We start from the raw sequence: 8,153 nt of genomic DNA, 5'->3' as shown, positions 1-8,153 counted from the left end.
ACATGCCTATAATCCCAGAGATTCAGGAGGCTGAGGATCACAAGTTTGAGGCCAGCCTTGGCAACTTAGGGAGACCCTGTCTCAAAAACAAACAAACAAACAGAAAAGCATAAAAGGGGCTGGAGGTTATAACTCAGAGGGAAAGTGTCCCTGGGTTTAATCCCATCCCACCCCCACAAAAGGAAAAAGAGCAAGTCTGGACACAAAGACAACAGGATTGTGAATGTACTGAGAGAAAGGTCATGTAAGGTTAACACAGCCAGAGGCAGCTATCTGCAGACCTAGGAGAGAGGCCTCAGATGACACCAAACCTGCTGATATTTTGTTCTTGGACTTTCAACCTCCAGAACTGTGAGGAAATCAATTTCTGTTGTTTAAACCACCCAGTCTCTGATATTTGTTATGCTAGCCCAAACAGACTAAAATACACAATGTGTCTCATCACACGTGGTGGGCCGAATGCTGAAATGGCCTACTCATATCCCTTAGAAGAAACTGGAGGAAGATTTGCTATGAGGCACATTCTTTACTGCTGGCTTTGAAGATGGATGGGGACATGTTGTGAGGAATGTGGGTGACCTCTAGGACTTTAGAGTGACCTACATTTGACAGCAAGGAGACAGGGACTTCAGTTGTATAACTGCAAGAAACTGAATTTGGCCATCAGTAGTGCATAAGCTTGGAAGTAGATTCTTCCCAGAGCTGCCGGAAAGGCCAGTCTTTGATTTTAGCCTTGTTAGGCTCTGAGCAGTGAATTTGGCTATGCTATCTCCAGACTTGGGACTGATATCACTGTGAACTTATAAACTGGTAATATCTTCAGGTGCTATTTGTAGTAATTGGTTACTCAGAAATGTCAAATAAGTACATTATAAATTTTGAACATTAAGTTGAGACAAATTTGCAGTGATGTGTGGCACAAAGGACAAAGCAAAGGAAGGAGATGTTAACAGTAAGCAAACTTGGGTAAAAACTGGCCACATAAGGATTCCTTCGATTATTTTTATTTTTGTAACTTTTGCAAATTCGAGTATTTCTGAATAAAAACATTCAAAATAAAATAATAGTGATTGGCAGTTGTTGGGCAAGAGTTAATTTATCCAAAATATAAATTTGTTCTTTTTCTGGAAATCTAAGATTGATATGATTTGATTGGATAATAGCTAATTGCTAGCATTCATTAAATTCTAACTATGACCTAAATACTATTCTAAATACTTCATGTACATGAACTCACTTTAGTGTTGCAACAAACTGGAGAGGGAATTACTCTTTTATGCCCAACTTACAGCTTAGTATACTGAGAGGTTAAGTAAAACATCCCAAGTCATACAACTCCTAATCAGAATATCTGATTCTAGAGTCACATACTATGATCTTTCAAGTTAGTACTATGCTTGTTATCCTTTTTGACTCTGATTTATTTTTGCTTCAAAACTTAAAATATTTTGTACTTTGACAAAAGTCAAGAAAATAAAAATTTAAAAAATTATCCAAAAAAATTCTTCTTTAACTTATTATTGTAAAGATTTAAATAAATTGGGAGTATGTGTAAACTTTTACCAAGCAATTGCATGTCCTATTACTTTTTAAAGATTTTCTGTCATTTATTGCTTTTTGTCTGTGTATGGGGGTGGGTGAATGAACCCAGAGATGCTTAACCATTGAGCCATATCCCCAGTCCTTTTTCATTTTTTTAAATTAAATTTATTTATTTATTTTTGGTACCAGGGATTGAACTTGGAGATACTCTACCACTGAGCCACATCCTCAGCCCTATTTTATATTTCATTTAGAGACAGGGTCTCTGTGAGTTGCTTAGCACCTCACTCTTGCTGAGGTTGGCTTTGAACTCACGATCCACCTACCTCAGCCTCCTGAGCTGCTGGGATTACAGGCGTGCATCACCATGCCCAGTCCTTTTTTATTTTTTATTTTGAGACAGGGTTTCCCTAAGTTGCTGAGGGCCTTGCTCAGTTGCTGAGGTTGTCTTTAAACTTGTGATCCTCCTGTCTCAGCCTCCTGAGCTGCTAGGATTACTGGCATGTACCACTGTGCCCAGCTCATTTATCGTTGTTAATATCTTTAAGAGAATAATGCTAACTTAGGTTTACCATGTCTATGGTCATGAAGGGTCTTCAGAAGTCGACTCTATGGAAAATGTGCCTTTAACTCCTAAGAGGACCCATCTCTGAAGATAGAAAATAATAAAATGAGCCCACATTACACATTAAATATAATTTCCATGTAACTAAGAGTTAAATTGCTTGTGATGAGTTGTATTTTGTATCCATTTAAACACATTTATTAATTTTAGCTTTGTAATCTAAAAAGCCTTTTTGGAGCCAATAGCTTTCTGCAGATCTCAAACAGTTAATTGTAAAAAGCTTCTGGGCCCTAGGCACTGGGCCTTGGCTTCTCGAACACAGTCACCACTGTTGGGGCCTGAGATTCTATGGCAAGCAAAATGGAGATGATTGGTCAACAGGTGCAAAGTTACAGGTAGGAGGAATACATTCTGTTGTTCTATTGCACAATAGGGTGAGTATAGCTAACAAATAAATGTAGTTTATATCTAGTATATATTTCAAAATCCTACAAGAAAGGATTTTTAATGTCATTTAAAAATTAAGAAAAGGAAAATGGGAGATGGAAATTTGGTGTTGACTGTTCAGAAACAGTTTCACTAGGGGGCGCTCTCTCCTTTCCATGCAGGCACTATCTTGTGGTTTAGGGAGCAAACAGCTTTTGGGGCCAGTTCACCAAGGAGTGCATGCATCCCCTAGATTTTTTCTTTTTCTTCTTTTTAAAAGATGGATATTTCTTTATGGAAGAAGACCAGAGGATATTTCCAAAAATAAGTAGGATTAGTTACTGTATTGGTCAATGCAAATATCTTTGTACATTTTATACAAGGAGGTTCAATTTATAGTGGCTAAATGAAAGTGCTTGCAGAGGGATATGCATTCACACTACCTTGATGGGTGTTAAATGTGAGGGGCAATTTTGCTGCCTAGGATATAAGTGAAAAGCAAGAATTTGCATAAACGTGATTAGGATTCCAGAGGCCATGTTAGGAAAGAACATTTTTTAATCTGGTGGCAATTTTGTTCGCTGCAGCTTCTCTTTTTCCTGGGAGCCATGGACATGGTTGTGATTAATGTCTACATTGAGCTGTCAGTTTCCAGACAGGGATTTTATAACACAAGAATATGGAGGTGGATTTTAGCATTGCTCGAAGGTCTTTTCTAGATCAAAAATTGATGAATTCTTGTCCTTTCAGTAATCATTTGAAACCAAAATAGCCCCCAGTAATTCATCCTTCCCCTTTGTGGTGGATATGGAGCTTAAACTTCAGTATCTGGGGAGGGACCTGTGTAATGGCTTAGTCAAGGAAGTGCTGCACTCTGCACAAAAACCCTTCTTAGTCCCACATCACGGCCCCACTCAGTCCTTGAAAGTCCTGAATCATAACTGCACCACAGTTCCTCCCTAATAATGCCAAACTTTCTCACCCACTGTGCAGGTGCTAATGGACGCTGTCCCTAAAGACTTGCTGTGTTTGTCATTTTCCCAGGAAAATGGTTCGATTTCTTGTAACATTAAGGGTAAGAATTAAAATTTCACAAGTTCCTTTTTCTTCTTTGGCTAATCTTTATTTCTTTCTCTGTGACTATTTCCAGTAAGAGATTTCTACAATAAAGAATGCATGATTTTAAAAACATACTATAACTGAGAAGTATTATTTATAAGCATGTTTTAGCCATTGTTACATGGAAACATAACAACTTCAATCAGCACTGATTCTGGGCAGGAGAGAGTTGCTTTACCATTTCCCAAACTGAGCACATCCAGGAAATTATGATTGATCCCAGACAGCAGGACCCACCTGCCTAGGCCATACCCAGCAGTACAAACAGATTAGGTCTTACAACGTGTGCTTGGAAAAGTATAGATAACTATTTCAACTTCTGTCTTCTCATTGAACTTTATTTCCTATTACAACATCATGACAAAAATGAATATTTGAGGATGTAACTCAGTGGTGGAGCGTTTGCCTAGAATGTGTGAGGCTCTGGGTTAGATCCCCAGCACCTTGAAACAAAAACAACAAAAAACAAAACAAAACAAAATGGGTATGGTGGTATATGCCTATAATCCCCAATACTGAGGAGGCTTAGGCAGGAGGATCACAAGTTAAAGGCCAGCTTCAGCAACTAAGTGAGCCCCGTCTCAAATAAATGATAAGGAATGTAGTGGTAGGGCACCCCTGGATTCATGCCTCAGTACCTACGCCCCACCCCAACACAATAAAAAAGAAAAAAGAACCTTTATACATTTCTACCCTTGCATGCTATATAATTAGAATAAAGTTGGGGGCTACTCTCTAACATAGTCCCCCCACACCAAGAATTTACATTTAAAAATTTAATTCTGAGCTGGACGTGGTGATGTGCACTCATAATCCCAGACACTTGGGAGGCTGAGGCCAAAAAGATCACAAGTTCAAGGCCAGTCTTGCAACTTAGTATAGCCCTCAGCAATTTAGTAAGACCCTGTCTCAAAATAAATAAAAGGGCTAGGGTGTAGTTCAGTGGGAAAGAGCCCCTAAGTTCTATTCCCAGTACCAAAAAAGAAAAAAAAAAGTTCTAAGAGACATTCTCTATAAACTTGACACACATTTATATTTATTATACCAAATTGAATAAACTTCTGAGATCGCAGCTGTTTATCCATTTGTGAAGGGTCTACTCCAATGTTTCTACCCTGGGAAATGAAGGAAGTTTGTTTTTTGTACTTTTGGGGTTGTGGAGAGAGAAAAATCTGCATTTCCTGTGGTGTAGATTGGGAAGCAGGAGTACTGTGTTCAAGAGCTTGGACATGGAAGTTAGACCTCAGTTTGAATCCTTGCATAATAGCTTATAAGAATTGTGATTATCAGTAGGTTATTTGACATCTGTAAGCCTCAACATTCTCCCCTGAGATGTGCTGTTAATAATGGTCTCTCTCAGAGCTGTAGCAAGGAATAATCAGTGCAGCACTCAGGGCAGGGCTGGTATGGAGTGAGGGCTCAGCCAATAGAGGTGGGCTTAGTAGGATTATCTGCAGTTAAGTGGGAGTAAATAGCCCTCAATTCTAACAGCAAAAGTCTTTTAGAAAACTTCAGAGTGAACCTCTATCTAGAGCTTTGTCCCTCTAGAAGGTAACTTCACAAAACAGCTCATGGGCTTATGTGGAGGAAAATGGTAGTGTGTGTGGAGGAGCAAGGCTACCATGAAAGGCTCCTGCCACTCCTGAGAGGCCCTTAAAAGGCAGCAACCTTTGGCAGGAGGCCCAAGGTAGAAGTGAGTCAGCACACCTACCCAGTTCCCGAACTGAGGCTCCTTCCTATAGCCACTGAGTCACTCTTCCCTTAAACCAGAAGCCTGCCCCTCCCAATGTCCTCTCTTCCCTTCAGTTTCAGAACCACATCAGTGTTAAAGGTACAATGCAAATACAATATAATTACCAAGATGACAGACCAGCAAATGATGTTCTTTATGAAAAGGATTTCTGCTTTGGGTATGAGTGATCGATCTCCAAGGTGTGCTTCTTGTGAGTCAAAGGGAATGACTGTTGGTAAGAACCAATTTAAAAGTGACCAGAAAATAGGTACCAATGAATCCTACCATTATGTACAACTACAGTGTACCAATATCCCACCATTGTGTCTACCCTAAAAAATGGGGTCCTAATTAGAAAAAGATATACCCCATGCTTGTATAATTTTATCAAAATGGATTCTACTGTCATGTATAACTAAGAAGAATCAATTAAAAATATTATCATATCCTAATGATATGTGTGTGTGTGTGTGTGTGTGTGTGTGTGAATAAAAACAGTAACCAGGACAGGACTGTGTATCTTTGAAGAAGATATGGACACTTTTCACTGCTGATGTGGCATTGGATGGAAGCATCACTTCCTTCATGATATTTCCAAATACATCTCTGTGCTGACGTATTTCAAGATGACTTACCTGTTTAGTCATCCATTATTCTATGCCAGACACTTTTTTAGATCCACAGAGATGCCTATCTTTTTTTTTCAGTTGCTGATGGGTCTTTATTTTATTTATTTATATGCAGTGCTGAGGATCAAACCCAGTGCCTCACACATGGTAGGCAAGCACTCTACTACTGAGCCACAACCCCGCCCTGAAATGCCTGTCTTTTTAAAATTAATTAATTAATTTGTTCTAATTAGTTATATATGACAGCAGAATGCATTTCAATTCAAAGTACATAAATGGGGCACAATTTTTCATTTCTCTGATTGTACTCGAAGTAGAGCCACACCGTTTGTGTTCATTATATGTGTACCTAGGGTAATGATATCCATCTCATTCCACCATCTTTCAGATCTCCATCCCCCTCCTTTGCCATCCCTCCACATTGTCCTATCCAAAGTTCCTCCATTCCTCTCATGCCCATTATGGATCAGCATCCACTTATCCGAGAAAACATTTGGCCTTTGGGTTTTTGGGATTGTCTTACTTCACTTAGCATAATTGCCGGGTTGCTCGTGAATAAAACACTCAGGGGTCACTCCAGGGGAACTGGGCTAATTGGGCTGTGCAAAATAACCACACAAGAGACAGAAATACTTTTTTCTTTGGGGTCACTGTGATGGCACCTCTGACATTAAGGGTCTGAAGAAAGAGAGAGAACATGTGCGCTGACCCCTTTTATTGAGGAGAAGCTATTCAAATGAGGCAAGAGGTCAGGTTTCAGGGGGCTGAGTCTAGCTTCATGATGTCTGCTGTCAGCAGGTTGACTGACATCTAGGAAGGCCACACTCAAGGGCAGAGTAAGAGAAGGGGACACACAAAAGGTGTTTCCATGGAACATTCTATCCCAAACAGGGCAAGGGATAATATTACAAAAGAACAGGTGAGCATAGCTCCACCCAAGGGGATGTAGGAAGGCACACCCATTCATGAAGACACAGTCACTTGAACCCTAGAAGACCCTGGTGGCTGCTGCAGGACACTACACCGCTCAGCAGGGGAGTGGACTCAGTCGGTCTCCTAAACATAACATTCTCCAACTCCACAAGATGCCTGTCTTTAAGGAACTTGCAATATAGTAGGGTAGATGAATGAGAAGAAAGAATAATAGCATGAACTGGTGATTCACTACACTAAAGCACTATTCCAAGTTCCTTTAATTTTTATTACACCAAAATGATGCTATGAATAGATGCCATTATTATCTCAATTTCAAAGACCAGGAAACTGAGACCTATGGAAGTTAGTCAGTTCACCCAAAGATAAGCTTTGTATAAAAACACACAACACCACACAGTGAATTCAGTTAAGTGTGTTGGCAGGTTGTAGAAAGGAGAGATTACTTCGGGAGCTAGATGTCGGGGAATACCTCCCAATAAAGCAGGGTCTTCCAGGGTGTCCAAAAGACATGTCCACCCCAAACTTGGGAATGTGATATTATTTGGACTTTGTAGATGTAATTAAGATTCTCAAGATGAGATCACCCTTGGATTTGGGGTGGGCTCTAAATTCAATTTCAGGTGTGAGAAAGGCAGAGGGAGATTTAAGACACTGGAAAACAGAAGGAAAAGGACCACGTAAAGACAGAGACAGAGAATGGCAGCCCCAAGTCAAAGTGCTCAAGCCACCAAAACCTGGGAGAGAGGCAGAGAGCAGAAACCCTCTCAGAGCTTCCAGAGAGCATCAACCCCAGTGACACCTTGATTTTGGACTTGTGGCCTCCAGAATTGTGAGTGAATATGCCTCGGTTGTTTTAAGCCACCCCGTGAATGGTTGTGACAAATACAAAAAGTATGTGGGGGTGGCTGGGAAACCACAGTTAAAGCAGAGACACTGAAATGGGAAAATATGAGGGCCTATGTTTGTAGACATTGAATTGTCCAAAGCACATGGATTAGGACAGCAATGGGTTGTTTAAACTATGGGTTCTGCTAGGCAGGATTTTGAGTGTCAGGTTAGAAAATTAAGATTTTTTTGATGAGCACTGAAGCACTTGATGAGTTGTATATTTAGAAAATTAAGGTGTCCCTGAGCTAGAAGCAGGTAATTCGAGCATGAATTAGGGCAGCGACAGTGGGAAATGAAGAGAAGGGAAGGAGAGAAA

The 8,153-nt window shown here is 40.1% G+C and overlaps 1 long non-coding RNA gene across 2 annotated transcripts in view; it reads left to right on the top strand.

The window, feature by feature from the left end:
- The window catches only part of LOC124104285 (uncharacterized), a 42,549-nt gene that overhangs the window by 24,287 nt on the left and 10,109 nt on the right, over positions 1–8,153 (top strand). For both annotated transcript variants that reach the window (XR_006855400.2, XR_009228378.1), the window contains one exon: positions 3,527–3,608. This is a non-coding gene — a long non-coding RNA (uncharacterized LOC124104285). The remainder of the gene's footprint in view (positions 1–3,526; positions 3,609–8,153) is intronic.

Source organism: Marmota monax, unplaced genomic scaffold (genome assembly GCF_021218885.2).
Source record: "Marmota monax isolate L192 unplaced genomic scaffold, Marmota_monax_Labrador192_F-V1.1 WCK01_AAM20220418_F8-fsc00001, whole genome shotgun sequence".
NCBI lineage: Eukaryota > Metazoa > Chordata > Mammalia > Rodentia > Sciuridae > Marmota > Marmota monax.
Note: the sequence above shows the minus strand (reverse complement) of the source record. Positions and strands in the feature narration are given on the sequence as shown.